Genomic DNA, 26,723 nt, shown 5'->3' on the forward strand with positions numbered 1-26,723 from the left:
ATACTACTTGTGTTCTCTCAAACCATCTTTGCACAGGGAGAATATTAAATGAAGAAAACATTTAAAACAAACTTTATTTCTAATTAAAAATTAAAAATACTTTAAAAGACTTCTTTGTTACAGAAGCATGTGCTCTTGCACCACATTTGTGTACATTGTGTTCACATTTATATGACTGGTATATTGTAGCCCTATATAGCATGCTACTTATTGTTGTAAAGTACCCACAGTCACTTAGCTGAAATTAAGTAGAAACTTAATAATAAATAAAATAAATACTCATGTCTCCAAACCAGAAGTTAAAATATAGGGATTTTTTTTGAAAAGGTGTAAAAACTCTGCTCTTTTACCTTGGAAATGCAGACTACACATTAACTGAATACATACATCTACACCTGTCTTCATTCTGTATTTTTCTAACATAGGAAATCCTTCTTCAGAGTAGGGCTTAAACTCTCAGTTTGTATCATTTTTGGTTTCAAATATCTAAACCATACAGGTTTGGAAGAATGTTTTCTATTTGAGTCTTGCTGAGAGATTAATTAATAACAGGGAGCCTTGCTTGTATTTCCAACTTATTCAGACAGAATCAGGAAAGTTATATAGTGTTTTCCACCTCAACTGCCGAGCAACTGTCAATTCTCTGTGGTGTTCAGGTGTTCAGAAGGGCTGTATCTCTGCTCCTTAAATCATGACCCCTCAGCATGATTGGAAACCAATTCAGGATTTACGCATCACCGCTCTGAGTAATGATTTGTCTACATTCATTATGCTTATGCCCTGCAAAAGTATCAGAAGAACTTTTTTTCCAACTTAGTGGCCTCTGTAACTACAGTTCCCACAATTCTCAGTCAGCTGCCTAGCACATGTGGGTAATACCAATTGGAGAAAAGATGGATAAAACAAGAGATATAAAATATTGTCTTCTCAAAGAAGAAGATTGGGAAACATGTCCTTTGATTCATGGTGATGTTATCCATTCAGTTGTGTCCAACCCTTGTCGATTCTATGGACCAGGTACATCTTCTGATCTTGCACTGCTTCTTTGAGTTGTTCTATGGTCTGGCCGGTTGTCCATTTTGATGGTATCCAGCAACCATGTTCTTTGATAGCCTGGTTTCCTTCTACCACTAACTCTTCCAAACATAATCACTTTCTCCAGTGACTTCTTTCACATGAGATGGCCAAACTAAGTGAGATGCAGCTTTGTGATTTTTGCCTTCCAATGACATGACTGGTGTTATGTGCTCCATTACTTGCTTGTTAGTCACCTTGGCGGTCCAAGAAATATGCAGGAACTTCTCCAACACCACAGCTTAAACAAGTCAATTTTCTTCCTCTCTTGTGTTTTTAACATCCAAGTTTCACAACCATAGATAGCTACAAGGAACTCAGTATAGTGGACTAACCTACCTTTGGCTGTCAGGCTGATGTCCTTGCTTTTCCATATTCACCTTGCATTCAGCAAGGTGGCAACTCGTAGGGGAGTGGTCTCCTTTCAGATGGATACTGTGTTCACATTGTAGACCTTCAATTCCAGGTCAGAAGCTTTACTATTCAAAGTATAGGATGGTGTAAATCCAATTGTGCATTTAATAGAGAACAAAACTTAATCCTTATCTCATATAGAAATACACTTCCATCCAAGTGTCTGCCATTAATAAACCAGCAGTCAACATTTTCCTTTTATGACCTCAAATCTCCCAAAGAGAGTTCATGTTTAAGTAATCTTCTAAATAAAGTTAGCAACCAATGCTAAATTTAGTCTTCTTGGATCAGAACTGTTCTCATTGAGATAATTTACGTTGGCCACAGCCAAATTTGTAAGCCTTCCCCCCGCCCACCCCCAGTTTTCTTGAAGACACAGTTAAATTTGGATCCAACCCAGTTTGTTCCTTTGTAGGCCAATTTGTGCTATGGCCTATGATATTAATTCTGCTTCAATATTTATCTTCGGTTTAATTGCTTAAGTTGGCCCTTGTGAAGGAAACCAGGGTATTCAGTAAATCCCTCTGAATGAATGAATGAATGAATGCAAATCCATCTTTTGCTCTTCCTTTAACTAGCACAGTTTCAAATGCTGAGTTGTCCCAGAATCATTACATTTCTGACTTTCTCTGGCAGAGTAAAAGAAATAAATATATATATATAAAAGATATGTACACAAAAGCTTACATGGAGAGGGACTGGAGAGGAGGGCAGCTTTAAATTATGACACATACAAGCCAAGATTGGAGCAAAGATTAGGCTTCTCTTTGCTTTGCATGCGATGGTGTGTAAGTCTTTTAGAGGCACCTATGAATTATTGCTTTGGTTTGGCATGAGCTCAGTAAGAAGAAATGTACCTCATCTGTAAAACACTGTGTAGACTAATATCAGCTCCTTTTTTCTTATATTGTACTGAGATATTGATCGGGTAAAATGGTACCATATTGGAGCTGTCTGTTGTGGAATTCATCATACTGTCACCTCCCTTGTGCCTTGGGAGTTATTGAAAAGTACAATTGAGGGAGTTGTGTCGTTTTGTTTTGCAATCTATTCATAAGGAAGTTGGCTAAAACATTATATATTAGTCTCCGGCTTGTGTGTGTGTGTGTGTGTGTGTGTTTCTTTTTTTTGGGGGGGGGGGAGAATCTGGCTGATCAGTGAAACATTTTGTGGCCTTTAATAAGCCTGGCTTAACTGGCTGCAGTCTTGCATCTTTTGTGTAGCATTGTTCTGTTGTCAAGGCTTACACCTGCTGCCTTTACTGATGATGATGCATTGGGTGGGGGGGTGTTTCTCCTCGGGGAGTCATAAATCTGAAAGCTGTGACTTCCTGCCCTCTTGCCTTTATCTCATGGCTGGGTGGGGGCTGGGGAAGGTAGATGATAAACTTTTACATGGAGAAAGCTTTTAGCTTCTTCTCATACCAAATGATCACTTAATGTTGAAATAGCTTTCAAACATGAAGAGAGATACTGTCAATCTGTCCTCGGCAGATTAAATCGTCTGAATGAATTTTTTTTCTTCACTTTGTGGCAGGCAGGCCCAGAAACCTGGCAATGAATTAAAAGGGCATAATAATTTGACGTGATGAAAGGAAGCTTGTAGATGCCACCCAGAACAAAGATTTTAAGGCATTGAATGACCACTTTTTGCTCAGAGTCAAATATAACATCTCAATTATAAGGATGGAAGCATTAAATTAAACTTTCATGTTAAGTTTAGGAGAACTCTAGCTGTGGAAACAAACATCACTACCCAAACATCACCACCCAAGCTTCATTCTCAAAGTGGGGAGAACCTTTGGAGATGTTAAGTCATCATGAAGACTGTGGTAGCTTCTGGACTGGCCTTTGGTAGACTGACAGCCCAGTCAGTGCTTAGAGACAGAAGAACTTGGAGTAGTAGAACCATGCAGTTCTTGGGAAATATTTGCTAATGATCCTTTCTCCAGGTACTGGAGAAAGAATCATTAACAAATATTTCCTAAGAATTGCATAGTTCTACTACTTCTCAGTAGTACCTGGAGAAAATGCCTGGAAAAAGAGGTGGCTGCTTTCAAGGACTCCAGACAGGTGAGACATCTGCACTTCACCATGCCCTCAAGTCTCTATTAAATTGAAACCAAACCAAAGACAGAAGCACAAAACCTAATCTTACTCTTACTTCTTTTTTACTTATTTATGTGTATTTATTCAGAAATGAACCTCATTGTTTTCAGTGGATTTCAATGGCCCAAATAAGACAACTTTGGAATAAGAGTTAGAACAATTCTTTGCATCCTAAAGATTTCAGGGCTCACTTGATGCCCTCCAAATCAGAGAAGAAAGATGAAATTCCTGCAAAGTTTGTGGCTAGTTAATAGACCGAGAAGTTGCTGCACATTATAGCTTCAAAGGCCAGATTTTTTTTTTTAGGCATAGTCATTTCCTGATTATAGTGACGTTTTTTCTTCAAAGAGAAGTTCATCCGATTCTGCTCAAAATAAAGTGGCGCAAATTTAAAAAAGTCTTAACTCTTACAAGAAGAGGCTTTGGTGTCAAAATCTTTCAGGAAAATGTGCAAATGTGTAGTTTATCACAAAAGGTTGTAAGCTTTTGGCAGTCTCTTGACTGCTTGTGAGATTTGGGTGTCTATTGTACAATTCTTTGGCTGGGGTAGTCATGGAACATGAAAGATTGGCAGGCTTTGGTCCCATCCTCAGCTGACTTTGGAGAAAAAAAGAAAATAGTTATTTTTTTAAGATGTTGCTAGAAGTCCCATGATCAAAAAAGTTGCCCTGAGTTTACATGGATGGAACTATCTTCCTGTCTACCTTGGTCTGTATGACTCATTGCAACAGCAGCCTTTACAAATGGGAACAAATTTTATTCTGCCTTAAGACCTTAAGATTCTGCACTAAGAATTTGGCTGCTACTATTACTTCTACGAGCACGTTCTCTTTCTTTCTCTATATTTCTTGGACGCTGCTGTGCATTAGTTCCTAAAATGAAAAGCAATGGAGCAAACCTTCTGTGGAACATATTCAGCCTTGTATGACGTGCTAAGGGACTGTGCTTAAAGAGCAGATGGAGTCACTGACCAATTGCAAAATTTAGCGCCACAGCAAAAGTTTGCGCCTGGCCGAACCAACACAGGGAAAGCTCGCAATGTGAATTTAATTCAGCAGTTGGGGGAAGCAAGGGATACAAATTGCTTTGAATGACAACAAACACAATTTCAAGTAGCAGAAGCAAAACAAACACACTTAATGTTTTCAGTCTGAAATGCTGCAGATATAATGTTGACATTTGCTGAAAATAATGTAATGTTATCCTAATTAACCCAGGGCTGAAATCCACACAGGACCTTTTACCACAGATCTTTGGAATGACCCAAAGGTGTTTTCTCAAGAAATGAATATGCAACTGGACTTCCTTGAAGATGTTTCATTTCTTATCCAAGAAGCTTCTTCAATTTGGAAGAGAACTGAAGAGAACTGAAGAAACTTCTTGGATGAGAAGAGAAATGTCTTCAGGGGAAAAAGAAAGAAAGTCCAGTTGCCTCTTGAAAAAGAGAACTCTTCAGTTCTCTTTAGTTCTCTTCCAAATGGTCATGGGACAACCATGACCTGGATGACTAAGATTCTCTATAGACATCTTTGGAATTAAATTATATGACTTAATTTGGTCACTAAGCTGGATTTTTATTAGCAAATGTAAAGTGAGCTTATTTAGATTTTAAAACATACAGTCTTGTAAGTAATTCTTTCTTCACTTCGTCTTTCTTCATCAGTGAACTGTTTAGTAATTGTTATCCTTGGCCAATTTGACATACATACATTATGAAACGATTTGTTTACCTCATCTAGTGATACAAGTGGGAAACACACCAAGTGATGTCCCTAGTTTGCATATTCATTTAAAGATTTATTTATTTCATTTGCATGCTACCAACTCCAATTTAGGGGAGGTACATGAAAAAAGCAAAATGTAAAAAAGTTATGATATTTATGTAGTTACTTACCAAGCACATTTAAATTATATTAAAGTAACCAAAATATCTTTACAATCCCCAAGGCATGTCACAACTTTTGAGCACCCCTAATGTTTGGACATTGAAAGTTGAAAAAATTGACATGTCCTACTATGGCATGCTAGAAAAATCATCCGTGGTGAAGGATAAATGATAAAATGCTCATGCTGTAACCAAAAATAAAAAAAAAGATATATTATAAATTGTAAAAGGTAAAAAGAAAAGAACCACAGCAAGAAAACAGAACAACCCCCCCCCTGTCAGTCTACATCCACAAAATCAATAACATTCCATAAATAATCTCATGCAATTGCTAAATTAATCAACTTTATAGATCCACACCAATCAATTTCTTAATTACATACAATATGACATTCCATCAAAGGGCCTGCAGAAAACTTCAGTCTGTTAAATGATATGGCTGAGGGTTGGGGACATTAGGAGTGCAGAAGGCAGCTCTTCTTGGGGAAAGCTGCCAAAACAGCCAACACCGTCCTAGGCTGCATTAACAAAGGGATAGAATCAAGGCCATGTGAAGTGTTAATACCACTTTGTAAGGCCTTGGTAAGGCCACACTTGGAATACTGCATCTAGTTTGGTTACTGCACTATAAAAAAGATGTTGAGACTCTGGAAACAGTGCAGAGAAGAGCAACAAAGATGATTAGGGAACTGGAGGCTGAAACATATGAAGAATGGTTGTTGGAATAGGGTGTGTCTAGTTTAATGAAAAGAAGGACTGGGGTGGCATGATAGCAGTCTTCCAATCTCTCAGGGGTTGCCACAAAGAAGAGGAAGTCAAGCTATTCTGCAAAGCACCTGAAGGCAGGACAAGAAGCAATGGGTGGACACTAATCAAAAAGAGAAGCAACTTAGAACTAAGGAGAAATCTCCTGACAGTGAAACAATTAATCAGTGGAACAACTTGCCTTCAGAATTTGTAAATGCTCCAACACTGGAAGTTTTTAAGAAGAGATTGGACAACCATTTGTCTGAAATGGTGTAGGTTTCCTGCCTTAGCAGGGGGTTGGACTAGAAGACCTCCAAGGTCCCTTCCAACTCTGTTATTTCTGTTATTTTCACCATTTCAAGATGGTAAGGCAGGAACCAGCAATTCCAGGCAAAAGAGAGCTACACATCAACATAAATCAGGTGCTTTCCTAATAGATGGAAAAAAAAAATGATATCTACAATAAACAGAGGAAGGATAGACCTTTACAAGTAGTCCTCAACTTACAGCAGTTCATTTAGTGACCGTTCCAAGTTACAACATCACTGAAGAAAAGTGACTTCCGACCATTTTTCACATGTACGACCATGTTAGCATCCCCATGATCACGTGATAAAAATTCACATGCTTGGCAACTGGTTATTTTCTAAAGCGCCTGTAAGCCAGACAAGGAATAATGGATAGAAACTATACAAGGAGAGATTCAACCTGGAAATAAGGAGAAACTTTCTGACAGTGAGAACAATCAACCCATGGAACAGAAGTTGCCCCCGGAAGTTGTGGGAGTGCCATCACTTGAGACTTTCAAGAAGAGATTGGACTGCCATCTGTCAGAAATGGTGTAGGGTCTCCCGCTTGGGTGGGGGGGTTGGACTAGATGACCTATAAGGTCCCTTCCAACTCTGATTATCTGTTATCTGGTTCATGTTTATGACAGTTGCAGTGTCTGGGCGGGTGTTTATATGACTTTTTGACAAGTCAATGGGGAAGCCAGATTCACTTAAGAACTATGTTACTGATGGAACAATTGCAGTGATTCACTTAACAAGAAAGGGCATAATGGGGCAAAATTCACTTAACAACTTACTTAGCAACAGTCTTACTAAGCAACATAAAGTTTGGGCTCAATTGTGGCCATTAGTTGAAGACTACCTGTATAACTAAAGTTTTGACTTCTGTGGATTTCAGCTTTCTCTATTGTAAATAGCTTCATTCTTATCTTCCCTAATGATACTTTTTTCATTTACCCATTCATTCATTCATTCATTCATTCATATTGTGTAGCTTGCCACCTCACAATAGCAATTCAGGGGGACTTGCAACTTTTAAAATAAGCACAACTTTAAAACATAAACAGCAGCTGAGGAATCAGAGCAATCCAAACATACAATAACCCCACGAAGGGCTCTAACATTCTAGCATTCATATCCTATATCTTGCTGAATGGTGTCTGCGAACTTTTTGCTGAGTCAGCCAACTTCTCCACGAAATCTACAGTTGAGGTTTGTGCAAAGCCCAACTGAAAAACCATTGCATTGACATTGCTTAGGTGTCTCTTGAGACCATCAAAAGAACAGCCAAGTACCTTGTTGACTTAAAACAGTGGAAGAACAAGCCTAGATTTTAAATCCTGGGGCTTACATTTAAATGAAAGAAGATAGGGGAAGAATGGTTAGACCAGGGCTGTCAAACTCACAGCCTACGGGCTAGATGTGTCATGCGCTAGTTATGCCCATGCCCAGTTTAGTGAAGGAGAAGAAAGTCACGATACGTCACATGATGCCGCTGTGATGATGTGAGTTTGACACCCCTGGCTTAGACCATGGTAACAAAGAAGGCATACAATCTGTTTCAACTTTCAAAAATAACCAGCTTCAACAGGACATAAGCTGTCCTGAGAAGCTGCACTTAAAGTTGCTGTGAAATGTTCTGTCTATCTTGTAAAAAGTAAAGGTTCCCCTCACACATATGTGCTAGTCGTTTCTGGCTCTAGGGGGGTGGTGCTCATCTCCATTACAAAGCCAAAGAGCCAGCGCTGTCCAAAGACATCTCCATGGTCATGTGGCCAGCATGACTAAATGCCGAAGGCACACGGAATGCTGCTACCTTCCCACCAAAGTGGTCCCTATTTTTCTATTTGTGTTTTTTACATGCTTTCAAGCTGCTAGGTTGGCAGAAGCTGGGACAAGGAATGGGAGCTCACTCCATTACATGGGGCTAGGGATTCGAACTGCCGAACTGCCGACCTTTCTGATTGATGAGCTTAGCATCTTAGCCACTGAGTCTATCTTGAGACCTATGTAAAAGCTATGTGTTTTTCAGTGGAGATACCTGTATCAATAGAAGTGACTATTTGTAGGGTTGAGTTCTTGATGCTCCATGAGCTTGGTTGCTTTTGTAGTTGTTGTTTCGCAGAAGTTTCATTATTCAACTAGACACTGTAACATCATAATCAATGCTAGGCTTGTTTGTTTTCTTGCAGATGTTCTACATGTTTTGCTAACACTGATGGTATTACTTAGTTTGCTAATGAAACATCTGCAAGAAAACACCCAAGCTCAGAGAGCCCAAGGACCTCACAGAAATCTGTATGCAAATAGATTCCTTCTTGCCACGTTGTGGCTTCAAGACTTCTCTAGAGCAGGCCTATACCTGAAAAAAATGTTTGGAGAAGTAAGATTTATAGTTGAGAATGGAGCACAACCCCAGATGCATTACCCATTTGCATCATTTCCCAGGAATATCCAGATGTTCTTCACAGCTTCAGCACCATTGCAGGGAAAGCCAGACAAGAGTAGCAAATAGACCCTTTCACATTCCATTGTTCTCTCCATCTTCTAAAATGACACTCTTGAACTTTGCTAAAATGACCTTTGTATTAATGCATCGTATATGAAGATGTTCTCAGAGACAGTTCAGTGATTGCAAAACCTAGGGTTGTGTAGCACTTGAAGCCCTGGGAAGTGTTTCATCCTTCTTCCAAATAGAATAATGGAATATCAGAAGTTGGAAGGTCTTCTAGTCCAACCCTTTACTCAAGCAGGAGACCTTATACTATTTCAGACAAATGGCTGTCCAATCTCTTCTTTAAAAACCTTCATTGATGGAGCAACCACAGCTTTTGGAGACAAGCCATTCTCACTGTCAGGAAATTTCTCCTTAATTCTGGGTTGCTTCTCTCCTTACAAAAGATCTTAGAGGAGAAGCTAAGTTTTAGGAACAATTTCATCATCCTGATTTTGAGCTGAAAATGTGTGCGGTAGATAATTGCTCACAGTGTTTATCCAACAAAGAGTTTCTTATCTCTGTGTCTTAACAATTCATCAAACCAAACTAGAAAGGGCTGTTCTGGTCCCTGTTTGGTTAACATTTGCGCAGAAGATGTCATTCATAGAGTATGGAATTCTATTTTTCCACAGCTTCTGCAATATATAAGAATAAATAACTTCCAAGCCAGGAAAAAAAAAATCAGTTTCAGACTTGATTTTGAAAGCTACTAAGTCTGCTGGCTATAATGGGGATTTTTGTTTCTTTTTCCCCTCTCTTTTCTCTTTTAATTCAGTAATATAGGTATGCTAAATGCATAGCTTTGAACATGGTTTTATGTTGACTGAGGCTGCTGATGCAGTTTTGGGATTATACTCAACATGCTTCTTAAGCCTGAATTAAGGTCTTCACATCAGTCTGTCTTAGAGTATTTCCTGTAGATGCATTTTCATTGTTAAATTTGAAATCGGGAAATGTTAGCTTTAATATTACAGTTTTCTTCAGCCGTACTTTAGAAGGAAAACATAAATAATCAGTGGAATGACTTGTCTCCGGAAATTGTGGGTACTTCAACATTGGAAGTTTTAAATAAAGATTAGACAACTTCCAACTCTTGTTATTTCCCTTCCAACTCTTGTTATTTTGTTATTCTATTCTGAATGGGAACCCTCTGGTAAAAAAAAGAGTGGTTTGGGATCATCTTCCTTTATTTAATCCACCTATCCTCACTAAGATTCCTCTCTTATCCAGAGATGCTACCACTGGATGTGGAAACGAAATCAGTTCCATGTCCTGTATAGAGTTTTTAAATCAACAAGACCCTCATTTATGAGAAAGGGCAGAAGAGAAATGCTTTCTGCAAAGCTTTGATTGTGCTGTTGCTATTCACTTGAAAGGACAGAAATAAACCTTATTAGCCTTTGTAAACATTTGCAAGTAGACCTGTATGCTGGATATATCGATATATCTTTAAAAAAAAAAAAATAGCAGCACAAACCCCAGTTTCCTCCTGCATTGGGGTCTTGGCTTAGCTATGTGGCTAAGTTAGAGTACAGCATGATGTTATTATAGTAAACAGCTCTTAAGCACAGCTGGCAAGATTGATCAGGCGACATTAAGGTGAACTTCAGCAAATGACCGAAGCAGGAGAAACAAGGTCTGAATATGGAAACGGTTCTCGCAGGGACTCTTTGGGGAGCAGGCACCATTAGTTTTGACTTTGAACAGGCAAAAGCAACTGATATGCAGCCTTCCTCCCATCTCTTCCTGCAACAGCAGCTCCTGTTTATTCTGTAAATATCTGCTCGCTCTTTTTCATAGCCCTTGGCTCAGTTAGGTACAGTCCAGACTTCACTGAAATTTTGGTTATCATCCTTATCAGGTAGGAGAGGGGAAAAAACACCTAACTGATAAAGGAGATCAGCGTGTATTTCATGCTGGAACATCACTGAAGGTTCTGGTTTTTCCACTGATTGATATCTTATTGCTATGGTGTACTTTAGAAGATGTTGATGGAGCCCCATGGCCTGACTTCTCTAGAGAATCAAATGCTAGACATTGCCACACTAGGCATGGGTTGAGTATGGACCATCCATTTCTAGATCTGGCTTGTTCTGCCACAAGCCTAATCTCCTGGGACATTCTAACCATGGTGCTTCTATCCATTCTATTCTTTAGATGTTTGGCATAATAGCAATAGCAGTAGCACTTACACTTATATACTGCTTCACAGTGCTTTACAGCGCCCTCTAAATGGTTTACAGAGTCAGCCTCTTGCTCCCAACAATCTGGGCCCTCATTTTACCCACCTCGGAAGGATGGAAGGCTGAGTCAGCCTTGAACCTTGTGAGATTCGATCTGCCAAATTGCAGACAGCAGAATTAGCCTGTTTTACTGCACTCTAACCACTGCACCACCATGGGTCTCCTTAATGATCCTTGGGTGTTGATAAATGGCCAAGTGAGCTTTGATGCCCTACTTGAAAACTGACTGGACATGGCTTGTAGCTGGCTTCAATAAATGAAGCATGGCTTCTATAAATAAATAAGGTTGCCAGAATTGAAGGCTGCCCACAGAGTTTGACTGTATACCTTCAGTTGGGATTTGTGTTCCCATGGTTATGGTCCTACTCCTTAGTAGGAGGTTAAATGTTTCAGAAAATCATTGTTGTCCAGCCACTAAGTCATGTCAGACTCTTTGTGATCCCATGGACCATAGCACACCAGATCCACCTGTCCCCCACAGTCTCCTGGAGTTTACCCAAACTCATGTCCATTGTGTTGATGACATTACTAATCATTTCTTCCTCTGCTGTCCCCTTCTCCTTTTGGCTTCCATCTTTCCCAACCTCAGGTTCTATTCCAAGGAGCCCACTCTTCTCATTTGGTGCACAAAGTATTTGAGTTTCAGCTTCAGGATCTGTCCTTCCAAAGAACAGTCAGAGTTGATTTTGTTTAGGATTGATTGATTTGATCTCTTTGGAATCCAAGGACTCTCAAGAGTCTTCTCTAGCACCACAATTCAAAAGCATCAGTTCTTTGGCACTCAGCCTTACTTATGGTCCACCTCTCACAATCTTACCTTCCTATTGAAAAAAAAACAAACACCATAGCTTTGACTAGATGGACCTTTGTCGACAAGGTGATATGTCAGCCTTCAAGATCTTCTACTATTGCTTTGCATCTTTTGGCTGCCATAAGTAATGGGGGGAGGAGGGGGTAAAGTCTGGGAAGCAAGCTGGAGGTGTTACATTCTAGTGTTGTATAAAATGAGGAGGGGGGAGTATAAATTCTTGCTTAGGTTTTTATTTCTCGCTTAGCTTTCTTTCTTCTGCGCAGCTGCAAACCTTTATCAAAATATGCAAGGTCAACGGACAGAGGCCTCATCACCACCTGAAGATGTCCACATGATCATATACACAACTTTCAATTGGAAGAATCATTTGAACTATTGGGGGTGGGAACAATTCCATCACTTAGTATATGTGATTTGCGCGCCTGATTCCTCAGATTCAGAATTCTATGGTTGCTACCACTTCATATTCAGTAAAATATATCTTTTCTCTAATCCAAGGAGTCTAAGTATTTCTTTCTTGAATTTTGAATGGAGCACCACCTGACATGATATCTCTACCAACCAGTTTTGTCCTGAGACAAAACTGCTCAGATTTCAGTTGCATTAATAGAAACTCAAAATCCTCCTTAGAAATCGCTTTGGGTTGGGATGTGTCATTAAACTCCAGAGTTCAGGAAAAAAAAAAACACACATTTTTTTGTTTCCAGAGTCACTTTATGCCAACTTTTCACGTGAAATTTTGCCTTTTCTTTTTCAGGAGAGACATTGTTCTTTTGCTTGAACATATCATAATTCCATGAATGATATCCTGTGTTCCGCTGGTATATCCCATGGCAGTGGTGGGATTCAAATAATTTAAGCGGTTCACCCAGGGTCAGGTTGACTGTCATGGGAGGCATGACAGCCAACTTGACGCTGGGTGGACCCAGTTGTTCAATTACCGCCCCACCGCTATCAAAGTGGATCCTGGGCATTGTGGTGCACTGCAATGGAGAAATGGGCAATGGAGCATCTGGAATGAGAGGAGACGGAGGATCAGGGATAAGATAGAGGGAAAGTGGCCTTCTCTTTCTCTTGTGCTGGGTGCTCTGTTGCCTGTTTCTCAACTGCAGTGCAGCACCCAGGATCCACTTTGATAGCCGGGAGTGGGATGTGTGTGGTAATTTAACAACCGCTTCACCTTAACCAATGCAAACCGGATGAATCCCACCCTGTCCCATGGACTTAATTTAGCCTTTGCATTTTGGCATTCACAAACAAATTAATGCTCAGTGCAGATCGGATACATATCCATTATTAATTTGTCTCTGGTATGAGAGTTTGGTAAGTAGAGATCATCTCACTTTTCCCATTTCAAATTGTGCAGCTTTAGGAGGATATAAATATTGCTTTAAAACTCTCTCAGGCTCTCTAGACGAGGTATGTCCAGCCTTGGTAGCTTTAAGACCTGTGGACTTCAACTCCCAGAATCTCCAGCCAGTCAAGCTGTCTGAGGAATTCTGGGAGTTGAAGCCCACAAGTCTTAATGTTCCAAGGCTGGACAATCCTGCTCTGGTCTAGATCATCTCCCTGAGATAATATTTCCAGCTAGGTCTGCAACAAATGGGAGATCGTCATTGGACAGCAATTCATTGATACATCCAATTTGTAGAAAAGTCCTAACAGTTATTTTTGAATATTACAGTCACAAGATAGATAATCATGGACAGATAGAGACTGGAAAAATATAAGATAAAAGTATAAATTGCAAATACTTTCTCTTTGTTTTCTTACTTATTTGATCATATAGGTTTTAGAGGTTTTGACCACTAAATATAACACTAAATAATAACATTTGGCCAATTTGTTTAAATGATTTTTTTTTAAAATGCAAAACCTATTTTTGGATGAAACAATATATTTTCCAAAATAAGGCAACCTGTTGGCTAGTGCCCCCAAACTAATTTTTTTAAAAAAATCTTATGTCAAATATAAATTTAAAATATTTAGTATTCCAGGTACTGTATACAGATTCTTGTACATTGCATTGTTTTACTGCGCTAGAGTTTATTTTTCAGTCCAGATTCATTGAATAGCCTCTGCTCACTTTTAAAATAAATAAATCACCAGTTTATGTATCCTGAAAACTGAGCTGCCCCTTTTGGTCAGAGAGAACTTATATTTGCTGTAATTGGAACAGAGCCCTGATTTATTTGAAATGTAAAACATGGAGGGAATGCTTTTATGTACGAGTTGACTTTTCATTCAAGAACTCCTATAACGTATCCCATGCCTATGTTGCTTATTTTGGCAAGACCAAGAATTGGCAGTTGACGTTGGAAATGTTTAACGGTTGAGGTTGCTATCTATGCAGAGATAATTTTATTTCTTATTGGAATACTGGTGTACTGAATCATTGTCACTGGGTTGACCCAGGAATGGATTCATATTAAGACCAATTGATCACTGGTTCATTTTCATTGTCAACTGTAGACCAACAGGATAAAATGCTGAAAGTTATTTAAAAGAAAATAAAAAAACCTTAAGGATATGCTACTAGAATTCTATTTAATTAGGCTTTCAACTTAGTTTAGCATCTGGGTACCTTCTTATCTTTTCCCATAGAAAAAAAATCCAGTTTTGGTCAGGGATATGTGAAATTTCTAGCTTCATTTCTTCATGACTGTATAAGAGCTCCTGGCTGCAGGTGTTTAAATCCTGAGTTAAAAATGCAAAAGGACATTTGTGTGTGTGTGTGTGCGTGTGTATGTATGTATGCATGTATACACACCCACACACACCCACACACCCACACACCCACACACCCACCCACACACACACACACACACATATATATATATTCTTAAGTTTTTGCGGGTACTTACATGTATGGTAGTCAGCTTTGTTCGGGTATTTTCCCACGTCATTATAGTTGTGCTTTTAAAGTTGTAGCAACGTTTCGGCAGAATCTCATCTGCCATCATCAGGCTTCTGTATTGTGTTAGTCTGTGAGTCAGACTTTTACAGTTGTTTCAGTTTTAAATTTGGGGCTAGCCTACTGCTGTGCCAGAATGGTTTTTTCTTCATCCTGATTGGTTGGGAGTCTTGGTCTGTGTTTATTGGTCTTGGAGTTTGCTGTGTTCTGCTTGATTGGTGTTTTTAATATCTTCTGTCTGTTTTGTGGCTTTTTTGTGTCTTGATTGGCTGGCAACATTGTATTCCTGTATTGGAGGCTTTTAGTGCAGCTTGGTTCCGAGTAAATGGACGGCTATCATTTATTAGGAAGCTAGGTTTCATCTGGGTGCCTGGTTGGGGTGTGTTTGAGCTGGAGGTATCGGGGGGAACTGTTTGTGCCCAGGTGTTTGCCTGGCTAGTGGTGTGGAGATTTTTTTGTTTGTGAGTGCAGGCTTCCAAATGATTGACAGTCTGGTGGAATCATCTCTTCTATTAATGCTTTCAGGTCTTTTTTCAATCTCTATGGCTTCTCTGATAATTCTGTGGCTGGGGTTTTCTATAGTGGCTAGGGTTTTGGTGCCATTGAAGTTGATGCTATGACCTGTGGCTTTCATGTGTTGGACTAGTGAGGAAGTGTGTTCCAGCCTTTTTACTGCATTTTTGTATTCATCCAGGCGGGTACTTATTCTTCTATTGGTCTGTCCAATGTATGTGGCCGGGCATGATGCACAGGGGACTTCATATATGCCTTGGTTTTCCAGGTCAATTTTATCTTTGGGGTTTCTAAGGATGGCTGCTATTTTTCTGTCTATTTTGAAGGCAGTCTTGAAGGAAGTCCCCTGTGCATCATGCCCAGCCATGGCATGGGGGAAAAACTGTTCTTGTGTCTAGTTGTTCTGGTGTGCAGTGCTCTATAGTGTTGTTTTGAGGTTAGGAGTTGAAACAGTTCATGTCCGGGATGTGAGGGGTCTGTAAATATTTTCACAGCCCTCTTTTTGACTCATGCAGTATACAGGTCCTCAATGGATGGCAAAGTGGTAGTAATTGTTTTTTCTGTAGTTTTTTCATCAGGGGTAGAAATGTCAAACCAAGGACATCACAAGTACCTATTTATTAATATTGCCATATGCTAACGTGGAAAAAATAACTAGCAATATCAATTAAATATTGAGATTAGAACTGTTCAGACATTATTCAGATGTTGACCATTTCTTATGTAATTTGTATCATGGCTTCTGTCAGGAGGCTGAGAAATAACTTGTCTCCTATCATTGGAAGCCTCCCAACCCAACCAATGTGTTATGGAGAGTAGATAACTTCAAGGAGAGAGTATTTGTAAAAGAAGGACCCAGTTAAAACCATCTGCAGATAAGATTATGCAGACGGGGGAGTGGGGTTTTAGGAGAGGAAGAAATGCACCGGGAAATGCATATATCCAGATGTGTTGAAGGCTGCTTCTAATTTGTTACCAGTTTGAGGAATCATGACAAAGTAGAGACAATGTTTGCTTTTATCCATATCATATACTCCTAATGGGTTGAGATGAGAATAACACATTTTACATTTTGTTCTATATCTTGGAGATGAAGAACAAAAGCCAGTTTTTTTAATGATTTAAAAAACAAATTATCCCAAGACAGAGGCATGTGAATAATCTTTTTCTTCCCCAAAGATTGAGAATTAAGTCTTTTTGCAGAGTAGATGGGAGATTCAAACTGCCAGCCATAGACTAGGTTGAAATATCTTGTAAAAACGACATTTACTATTTGAGATTCTTATTTGTCTTTCTTACCATACCAAAAGACAACAGCTCAAACAACCTTGGCAGCCATTGATTATTAATTTCATGATTTCCTGTTTATGCAATCATTTGATTTCATTTTACCATACCTGACCAACTTTCCCTGAATTTTTATTCAAACCAGTTACCTAAATCAGAAACTGGTTTTTGGAAAAGCTTATGAATTTAATCCTTGTATATGAGTGAGAATCAGTGGAAGTGAAACAAACAATTAATGGTTTTCAACCTGAGAAGCCAGAAATGATCTACATAACACTGTTATTAATTCTAATGCAGTATTTCAGCAACTATCTTTTTTAGCCAGATTGGCTAATAATATCTGTGGAAGGAAATCTGTATTCTAGTAAATTATTTCAGAAGAAATTTCCTTCTGCTATTTGTACTAGACCAGAATGCTCATGAATGCCTAACAAATAAATAGGAATAAAGGAAGTTAAACAAATTAGCATCTGCATCATGGCTTTTCCCTTTATAATAAATTTTGTATTTGTATTGTTCTTTTATATGCTTCTAGAAATGTCACCTGGGTTATCATGGAGCAGATAAAAACAACAATTAAACAAAGCATGAAAGAATCTTAAAACCAATGTAAAGTTACAATTTGCAATTTGAACAACTAAATTAAACTACTGACAGAAAGACCATGCTTCTGTCTGTATTGGCTAATCTATGACCACAATAAACATATTTTTGATTTGGTTCACAGGACCTTGTTGCTGGGATGGATATTCTTGGTCCAGGTGGACAACAGGGGAAAAAAAGCTGCTGGAGCAGTTTGAATTGAGAGGAAGTGGTGGCCATTATGAGTTTGTTTAGTGTGTTCAAAAAAGAGAGAGAGGAGAGAGAGAGAGGAGAGAGAGAGGAGAGAGAGAGAGAGAAAAGGAAAAAGAAAACAACTCCCTTTTCTTTGGATCATAGCCACTATGCCATTCACCATATCTCAAATTTATTTCATAGCCCATAACATATCTAGATTAAAGCTACTTTATAAACTCCGTGAAGGCCTGGAGGAACATTGTCCATGGAGTCACGATGGGTCAGACACGACTTCGCAACTAACAACAACAGCAACATAAACTCAGTCAACCATAAAACAATAGCCACTGTGGGCATAGTCATATGAGAAAATGCCCATGGGTTATGCTACTTCTTGTCAGTGTATCTAGTCCTTCAGGACTTACACTATTAACCCACAGATGGCTTGCCAGTCTTGAGGGTATGTATGTGTTCTTTTGTGTGTGTGTGTGTGTGTGTGTGTGTGTGTGTGTGTGTGTGTGATTTGTCAGATGAAGAAGATGAAAAACAGACTCTGGTTTGTTCTTGGAGTAAATCAGCAGGGTTTAGAGTGATTTGGGGTGAGGGTGGTGTAGTCTTTCTTTCACTGGGTTATTCCAGAACACTTTTTGTGTCTGATGTGTTGGAAAGGGTGGGTCTAATATTTAAATGAATTAGACTTGTTGGTCTTGTGTCTGTCTACTCATTGAATGTTTTTCTCTCTATGATTTGTCAGATTGAGCAGGGAGGTTCTGTGGACCACAGATTACATATGGATCAGTGGTGGGGTTCAATTTTTTTTTACTACCAGTTCTGTGGGCATAGCTTGGTGGGTGTGGCAGGGGAAGGATACTGTAAAATCTTCAGTCAGAGGGGGTATTTGCTGGTTCTCCGAGCTACTCACAATTTCCACTACTGGTTCTTCAGAACTGGTCAGAACCTGCTGAATACCACCTCTGATGTGGACATGGGTCCAGAATGTATGTTTTGTGAAGTCCTGAAGTGCCTCCCTGCACTAACACTGACCAGTTTACCAAAGCAACTGGGTCATCCTTTTTTAGGACTAATAAAAGTACCAGACCTCTCTCTAGCAAAACTTTGCTTGATGGAACATGGAAAACTAGTTGCTTCCATGTGTGTCTAAGGAATAATGGATGGAAACTGAACAAGGAGAGATTTAACCTAGAAATAAGGAGAAACTTTCTGACTGTGAGAACAATCAACCAATGGAACAGAAGTTGCCCTCGGAAGTTGTGGGAGTGCCATTACTTGAGACTTTCAAGAAGAGATTGGACTGCCATTTGTCAGAAATGGTGTAGGGTATCCCGCTTGGGCAGGGGGTTGGACTAGATGACCTACAAAGTACTTTCCAACTCTGAATATCTATTATCTGTTATCTGTGACTAGGCAGCATGGTTAAAATTCTTGGTCTTCTATTAACATTTGGAATTATGTATCTAACAATGATACAGAGTTCAGGGCCCTATTCTGGCTTAAAAGTCAGACTATTCCTGATGCAGGAAACCAGAGATCTACAAGTAAGTCTAAAAACTTCCTTCCCTTCCTTTTCCTTTCCTTTCCTTTCCTTTTCCTTTCCTTTCCTTTCCTTTCCTTTCCTTCCTTTCCTTTCCTTTCCTTTCCTTTCCTTTCCTTCCTTTCCTTTCCTTTCTTTCCTTCCTTTCCTTTCCTTTCCTTTCCTTTCCTTTCCTTTCTTTCCTTTTCTTTTCTTTCCTTTCCTTCCTTCCTTTCTTTCCTTTCCTCTCCTTTCCTTTCCTCTCCTCTCCCTCCTCTCCTCTCCTCTCCTCCTCTCCCTCCTCTCCTCTCCTCTCCTTCTCCTTTTTCCTTTCCTTCCTTTCCTTTCCTTTCCTTCCTTCCTTCCTTTCCTTTCCCTTCCTTTCCTTTCCTTTCCTTCCTTTCCTTTCCTTCCTTTCCTTCCTTTCCTTTCCTTTCCTTTCCTTTCCTTCCTTTCCTTTCTTTCCTTTCCTTTCTTCCCTTCCTTCCTTCCTTTCCTTCCTTTCCTTTCCTTTCCTTTCCTTTCCTTCCCTCCTTCCTCCCTCCTCTCCTTCCTTTCCTTTCCTTTCCTTTCCTTTCCTTTCCTTTCCTTTCCTTTCCTTTCCTTTCCTTCCTTTCCTTTCCTTTCCTCCTTCCTTCTTTCCTCCTTTCCTTTCCTTTCCTTTCCTTTCCTTTCCTTCCTTCCTTTCCTTTCCTTTCCTTCCTTTCCTTTCCTTTCCTTCCTTTCCTTCCTTTCCTTTCCTTTCCTTTCCTTTCCTCCTTTCCTTCCTCCTTTCCTCCTCTCCTCTCCTTTCCTTTCTTTCCTTCCTTTCCTTTTTTCCTTTCCTCCTCTCTCTCCTCCTCTCCTCTCCCTCCTCTCCTCTTCCCTCCCCCTTGAGAGCAAGAATGCTATAGAAAGAATCAGCTTAATTCTTTCATTGGTTTCTACAATTCTTTTCCTTCTAGTCTTAGAATTTGCACCCTCTTTACTTACGGAAGAACTTGTCTTCCCTATTTCTGAAAATTGTTTGAAGATGAGCAAAACCCAGAAAACTGACAACCACGATATACCATCGTTGTGTCCAAGTTACATTTTAAAAATCAATCCAGGAGGCCAACAAGTATAAGATGGAAAGTTAGAAGATGCCGTTTAATTAACATTTGTGGGGAAAAGCTTGATCAAAGTGCTTTCCCATCCTTAAGATTTAGCAACTTGGGTGAGAACACAACAGATTTTTTTTCCCCCGCTGGCGCACATTTGCTAAAATCATTTGTATGAGTTTGCACACAAGCCAGTTTTAATCCCTTAATAAATTAAAATTAAATTAATGGCAAGAAGGCATCACTACAAAGACTGAGCCCTGTAATGAAATGGATTCAGGGCAGGCCACAGCCCTTCTCTTTGTACAACACCATATTAATTCCATGTACATGTGTGTATGACTCACAAAAACAAACACAACAATGGTGCCCTTGAAGCCCCCCTTTTAACTTTTTGAACATCTTTGGATGCCCCTAGCACAAACACTATGTAATGTCTTTTTAGAGTAAAAAATTTAGAGTTGGTCCCCACTCAGAAGACAAGAACAAAAACAATATTTTTGTTTTAAGAACGGAGCACAAGGAGCTGAACAACTGGACACTGTTTTGAGTGGCATTTACATTCATTGGAGACCTGAAGACACACGCATGATTTTTCTGATTAGTGTCAAAGCAAAGAAGAGTAACAACTCTTCTAGCTACTTTAATCTCCAAGTTCATGTATTGACCTAGTCGGGCATTTTGCGGTCATTTAGCAATAACAAGATTGAACAGGTGGTTTGGGTTGAAGAAATAAAAAAAAAGTGATATTATTGTAGACAGGAAAATAAATTCTGGTTACATGTTAGTTCAAGAGATTTGGACAAGCCTGCTGGGAAACCTGAGACCAGCAACAAAAGACAGAGAGCAACATCCTATCCATGTCTATAGAGAAATAAATTTTACTCAGCTCCTAAGAATGTGTAGGATTGAAGCTATGGATATCCATCACCTCAAGCCAAATTATTGAAGTCTCTTCTATTGACATTAGTTGACATCTGGGCACTAAATGGACTTGTAACTCATTGCCTGGTTGTATTTGCTTTAATTTGGAAGCCTGCTTTATAAACCACGCATGGTGATGACTTCATTTTCTGATTAAAGTTAGTCACCTCTTTATTGTTCCAGGGTTACTTAAATATACTCATTTGGGATTTTAGCAATTATGTTTAGATTGAAAGTTTCTGCACGGGGCAGAAAGCCTTGTTTGTTGTGTAATAGTCTACTCACATGTTCCAAAAGTATCTGGATGCCAGAGGAACCATAAGCTTTGCAAATCTGTGGAGCAGAAAGGAATAATCATCTATTAGAAAGCTAATACTGTAACACACATTTTAATCATATGGTTCATTTTGTAGCATGAAGGTCAAATTTATTTGGGAAAAAAAATCACCATTAATAAGCATCTTGAAAGATACTTATGCAATAGTTACAGGATCCCACATTCTCATCCTATTAACAGATTGCTCAAATATCTTTGGAAATTCTCAGTCATCCAAGTCATGGTTGTCCCAAAGGTGCTTTTTCAAGAGGCAACTGGATTTTCTTTCTCTAGTTCAAATAGTTTTGCATGCCTTACAATCTTTTAGTTGCATAATTTTCCCCTGCAAAGATTCTCCCTTCCTGCTCTTAGAGTGATATTTTAATGGCATCACAGACAATATTTTTCCCCTACTTTCAACAATTTCATGAGTGATTTGCAACAAAGCAGAACTTTCTGAATCTCACTGAGAATTTGAAGAGCAGCTGTTAACTGTAAATTACTATGTTAAATTATCCAGTGTCTAAGGCTGATCTAAGAAGAGCTCTGTAAAGCTAGTGGAATAAAGCTCTTGGCTTTCACAACTAAGTTTTTTCTTTCTTTCTTTCTTTCTTTCTTTCTTTCTTTCTTTCTTTCCTTCCTTCCTTCCTTCCTTCCTTCCTTCCTTCCTTCCTTCCTTCCTTCCTTCCTTCCTTCCTTCCTTCCTTCCTTCCTTTCTAACTAAACCATATTAAACTCTGCTCCTGGTTGACATAACTTTTATGAGCCTTATAATAAATGTGTCTTTCATGAAAGAAGGAAGTATTTTTATTATTTGAAAATCATTTCAATCCGTTATGTCTGCTTTTGTGTCTAGGAATTATCATTCCATTTTTTCCAGCCTTTTGCTCCCTTCCTTCGTCTTGCAAATTTAAATTAGCCATAAGCAAATAATCAGGAGTTTGTTAATAAAGTGTAGTATAAGTGAATAAGAAATAGATACAATACACACATGCACACGCACAGAATCCTTCCAACTTCTGTTTTTCAGTTATAAAATAAACAATCATGTCCTATCATTAGCAAACAAATAATAATCAGCAAGACACTGAACGCTATTAATAGGCAGGGAGATTCTACGACGAAGACAGGAGAAATAATAGAAAAATGCAAAAGGTCTGTTGTTTGCATCTCGTAAGGAATGGCTAGAAAATGAGATTAATCAAGGAGCAGACATTTGGAAGAAAGTTTGTGGAAATGCCTGACAGTCGTGCTCTTTCGCCTCATTTCAAATGTTGGCAGGGTAGCAGGCAGCTCCCAGGGAAATGTGCTCCTTTCATACTTGAGTAATTGATGAATTGTATGCAATATGCAAATGAGAATCCATAAATCTTATGAATGACAGCTTAATTTATGTGAGCCTTAATGAATGCAGGATTAGATTTTAATTAAATATCCTCAAAGGCACCCTGAGTCGTCAGGGTTTTTAGACCTTTTTTATTATTATTTGAAGACTTTCTACTCCACCTCCCATTGCTTTGCAGTTGCTTATTATGAAAATGGAAAAATCGGGCAAAAGAACTTAGAAGAGTTTCTCTTTTGAGAAGAAAACATTGCACAATTTGTGTGTGTGTGTGTGTGTGTATGCACAAAACTCTCCTTTGGTTAATAATAAACATTTAACCAGAATATCTATGGATCTTTTTTAAACTTCCTACACATTTTGATTAGCTTTAATTGCTGTTGGCATCTTGTATCGGTGAGCTATTTTTAATTAAATGAAAAGTTAATAAAATGCTCAAGAAATATTCCCCGTGCCACAGAGTTCCTCACCAGCCGACTGGGCTATTCATTCCAGCATTTTGACTGTTAAATTGCATTTCTCTGTATAAAGGTTGTGCCTATTTTATTCCACCTTGACAAATTGTGGTCTAAAGTTAAGTTTAAGTGCCAAAAACCCAGTAATAATTTTTCTTGGTTTTGTTTCAAAAAGTTAAGAACCCCCCATTACCCCCTCCAAGAAATCTTATATAGTTGAGAATAAACTGTAATAAAATATGTTAAAAACAAAACCAGCAGCTTAATACTCACTCTTGCAAAGTGGCACCCCAAAACACAAACACATTATTATTATTATTATTATTATTATTATTATTATTATTATTATTATTATTATTATTATTATTATTATTATTATCAGTAGGAAATCTCTCTTTGGTCACTGAGTCAAATCTTCATTGCCTGAGGCATTTGGGCTATTCATTCCAGCATTTTGACTGTAAATTGCATTTTTCTGTATAAAGGTTCTGCCTATTTTATTCCACCTTGCCAAATTGTGGTCTAAAGTTAAGTTTAAGTGCCAAAAACCCAGTAATAATTTTTCTTGGTTTACACAACTGGAAACCAACTGCATGCAGCCGTCTCAGATTCAAGCCATTTAAATGTAAATGTACGTTCACAAGAAGTTGGAACCTCTCTCCCGCTGTTTGGGTAAGAAACACTGTCCCAGATGAACAAACATTTTAATAGAAACCGTTTCCTATCTTTCTCCATCCAATCTGGAATGTAATTTCGGTAATTGATCTGGTCGACCAATACCCATATTGATTAATTGGCTAATCTGATTAGTTAAAATGTATTTCTAAAGCACACAAAAAAAATATCCCCCTTTTAGCCAGAGTTCTTAAATTGCATGGATTTTAGAGGGAGAAATTAAATAGGCAGCTAACTTTATCATGCAAATCGGCGAGGTTTAAAACTTCTGGCTGCATTGGAACTTCTGGGACTTTTAAGCTATTATTATCCTGGGTCTCCCGAAGCAGAAGCTGAATGAGGCTGTTTTTCCTGAACAAATTATCATCCAACAGAGCCTGATATAATTCTTGGGCTTTGAGCATGCATCAAACTTGGTTTTCACCTTGCAGATCTTTTCATTATCAGTCTAACTAAACAATATCAGTATTTATTTATTTATTTATTCAGTCAAATGTACACAGTGGCCCATCCCACCAAAAGCAATTCTGGATGGCATCCAAAAGTCAGATAAAGCAACAGATATAAGAATGGATATATAAAATATAAAAATCCGTATTAATACATTTCATGAAAAAAATTAAAGATACAAATTGTAAGCTAAAGGATCTTGAAGAGTGAAGCCATTTAAGCAAGTTTCTGGTTGATTGGAAGCACCAGAACTGATAACATAACTAGGTCTCAAGGGCCTTTATCAAAAGGGACAGGTAATATACATAATTTTACAGAGGAAGGGGGAAAGGATAAGGTGGCCATCACAGCAGAGAAATCATAAGTCCTGGTAACCCACAAAATGCAGGTTCCCTAATTCATTGTACCCATAGTATCACATTCTCTAATGGTGAAGGCATTAAAAAAACATGAAAAGTGGTGTCTCAAATAGCCCCAATCTCATTCCATGAAGGGCTTTAAAGGTTAAAAACAACACCTTAAATTGGACCTGAAAGCTAATTGGCAACCAATACAGTTCACAGAGCTCAAGACTTGTTTTTGAAAAGTCCTTAGATATGAAGGTGCGTTTTGTGGCTACAAATCAACCTTGAAGAACAGAATAACAGGGTTGGAAAGGACCTTGGAAATCATCTAGTCCAGCTCTCTGTTCAAGCAGAATAACCTATACCCATGATGGCGAACCTATGGCCCTCTCTCTGGGCACATGAGCCATTGCCCCAGCTCAGCTCTGCTTGGGAGAGTGGGGCACACACATGGGGTCTCACATGCATGTGTGGTGTGGGGTGCACATGTGGAGGGTTGTGCACACATGCAAGGGGTGAGGCACATGTTCAGGGGTCATGCGTGCATGTCCAAGGGTGTGGGGGTGCACATATGCATGGAGGTGGATGCCTGTATTGGGCACGCACACGCATTGTCTTTTTGAGGATGTGCACATGCACGCTTTGGGTACTTGGTGCCAAAAAGGTTAGCCATCAGTGCCCTACACCATTCCAGGCAAGTGGACGTCCAGTCCCTTCTTAAAAGCCTCCGGTGATGGAGCACCCACAACTTCTGAAGGCAAAAGCTGTTCCGCTGGTTAATTGTTCTCACTGTCAGGAAGTTTCTCCTTAGTTTTGGGCTGAAATAAAGTATTAATTTGGTAGAATGAGCAAGGAGAGAAATTGGAAATAGTCTGAGGTTCTTTTGAGCACCGTGTATGCCCCACTGTTGAATTAGTTGGATGTAGTTGGATGCAAATATTTTGCCTTTGGGCATACCATGTTCCCTTTCACAACATTTGTTGTATGAGTTGGTTGGTCTTTATCAGTCAGGCTGATTGAAATGTATATAATGTTATTTTTCTGATGGTACTTGTTATATTGGAAATTTTCAGAAGAGCTACCTCAGCTATTGTGTCGTTATTTGCAAATGTACTGTAGATTTTTGTGACAATTTCTGCCCCTTAACCAAGCACTGTTAATCTGGGCAGTCATTTCCCCCTCCTGGTTTTTAGAGTTATTTTGTGATTATTCATGACCATCAACTTCAGCGCAGCATATTTATTTTGGAAAAAGAGTCTCCCAAGAGAAATATATAAAAATGCATTAGAGCTGATTGGCTACAAAGCTTTTTTTTTTTTTTTTAAAGTGGGAATTTATTATTGGTTTGTGATTTTTTTTTAGAATTCAGTTCTTGAAAACATGTTCAAGGTTATAACACAGTCTTTTTATACTGAATTAATCTAACAGTTTATTAATTATTTTTGTTGGAGGTATCAAATGATTCCGTTAGCAGGGCAATTTGTATGTGCAGTTTTGCACTTAAACAAGCCCTTTGCTTAACTGCTGTAGACTGCAACAAATTCATGCCAATTAGGGAAGAATAGCAACATGCAAATTTAAAGCGAGATGCTAACATATTTCAGAGTTCTTAATTATCCTGAGCGTATTTTGAAAGAATCCCATTTATATCCAAATATGTTTTATTTTTTCTCTAGGAATGTTGGACATGGTATATAACGCTGAATGAATGAATATATAAACACGATGAATGTGTTAAAATAAATATAATTAAAAATTGATCTTGTCGCTTAGCAGTGATTTAGCATGTGGTGCACTGAAGAACTCGTGCTCTGGTGCTTTTGATAATATAGAAAAGTTACATTTTGGAACGATGAGATTTAGTGAGCATGTCTCTTTTGTACTAATTGCACAACATTAATATTAGAAATATCTAGAACAGCAACTAAGTTTGTGATGCTCACTGAAATTCTTCCCCAAGAAACCCCAAATGTCATGCTGTTATACATTATGCATGAAAATAAACAATCTGCTTTGTTTTAGTTGTTTGTTTTACTGAATTATTCTG

General features: G+C 38.7%; 1 protein-coding gene across 3 annotated transcripts in view; it reads left to right on the plus strand.

Annotated features, from left to right (window-relative positions):
• The window catches only part of DACH1 (dachshund family transcription factor 1), a 353,275-nt gene that overhangs the window by 106,592 nt on the left and 219,960 nt on the right, over nucleotides 1–26,723 (plus strand). The gene's annotated exons all lie outside the window — the stretch shown is intronic.

Source organism: Notechis scutatus, chromosome 5 (genome assembly GCF_049901735.1).
Source record: "Notechis scutatus isolate UNSWTSFEM ecotype Mainland chromosome 5, rNotScu1.2, whole genome shotgun sequence".
In the NCBI taxonomy this organism is placed as follows: Eukaryota; Metazoa; Chordata; class Lepidosauria; order Squamata; family Elapidae; genus Notechis; species Notechis scutatus.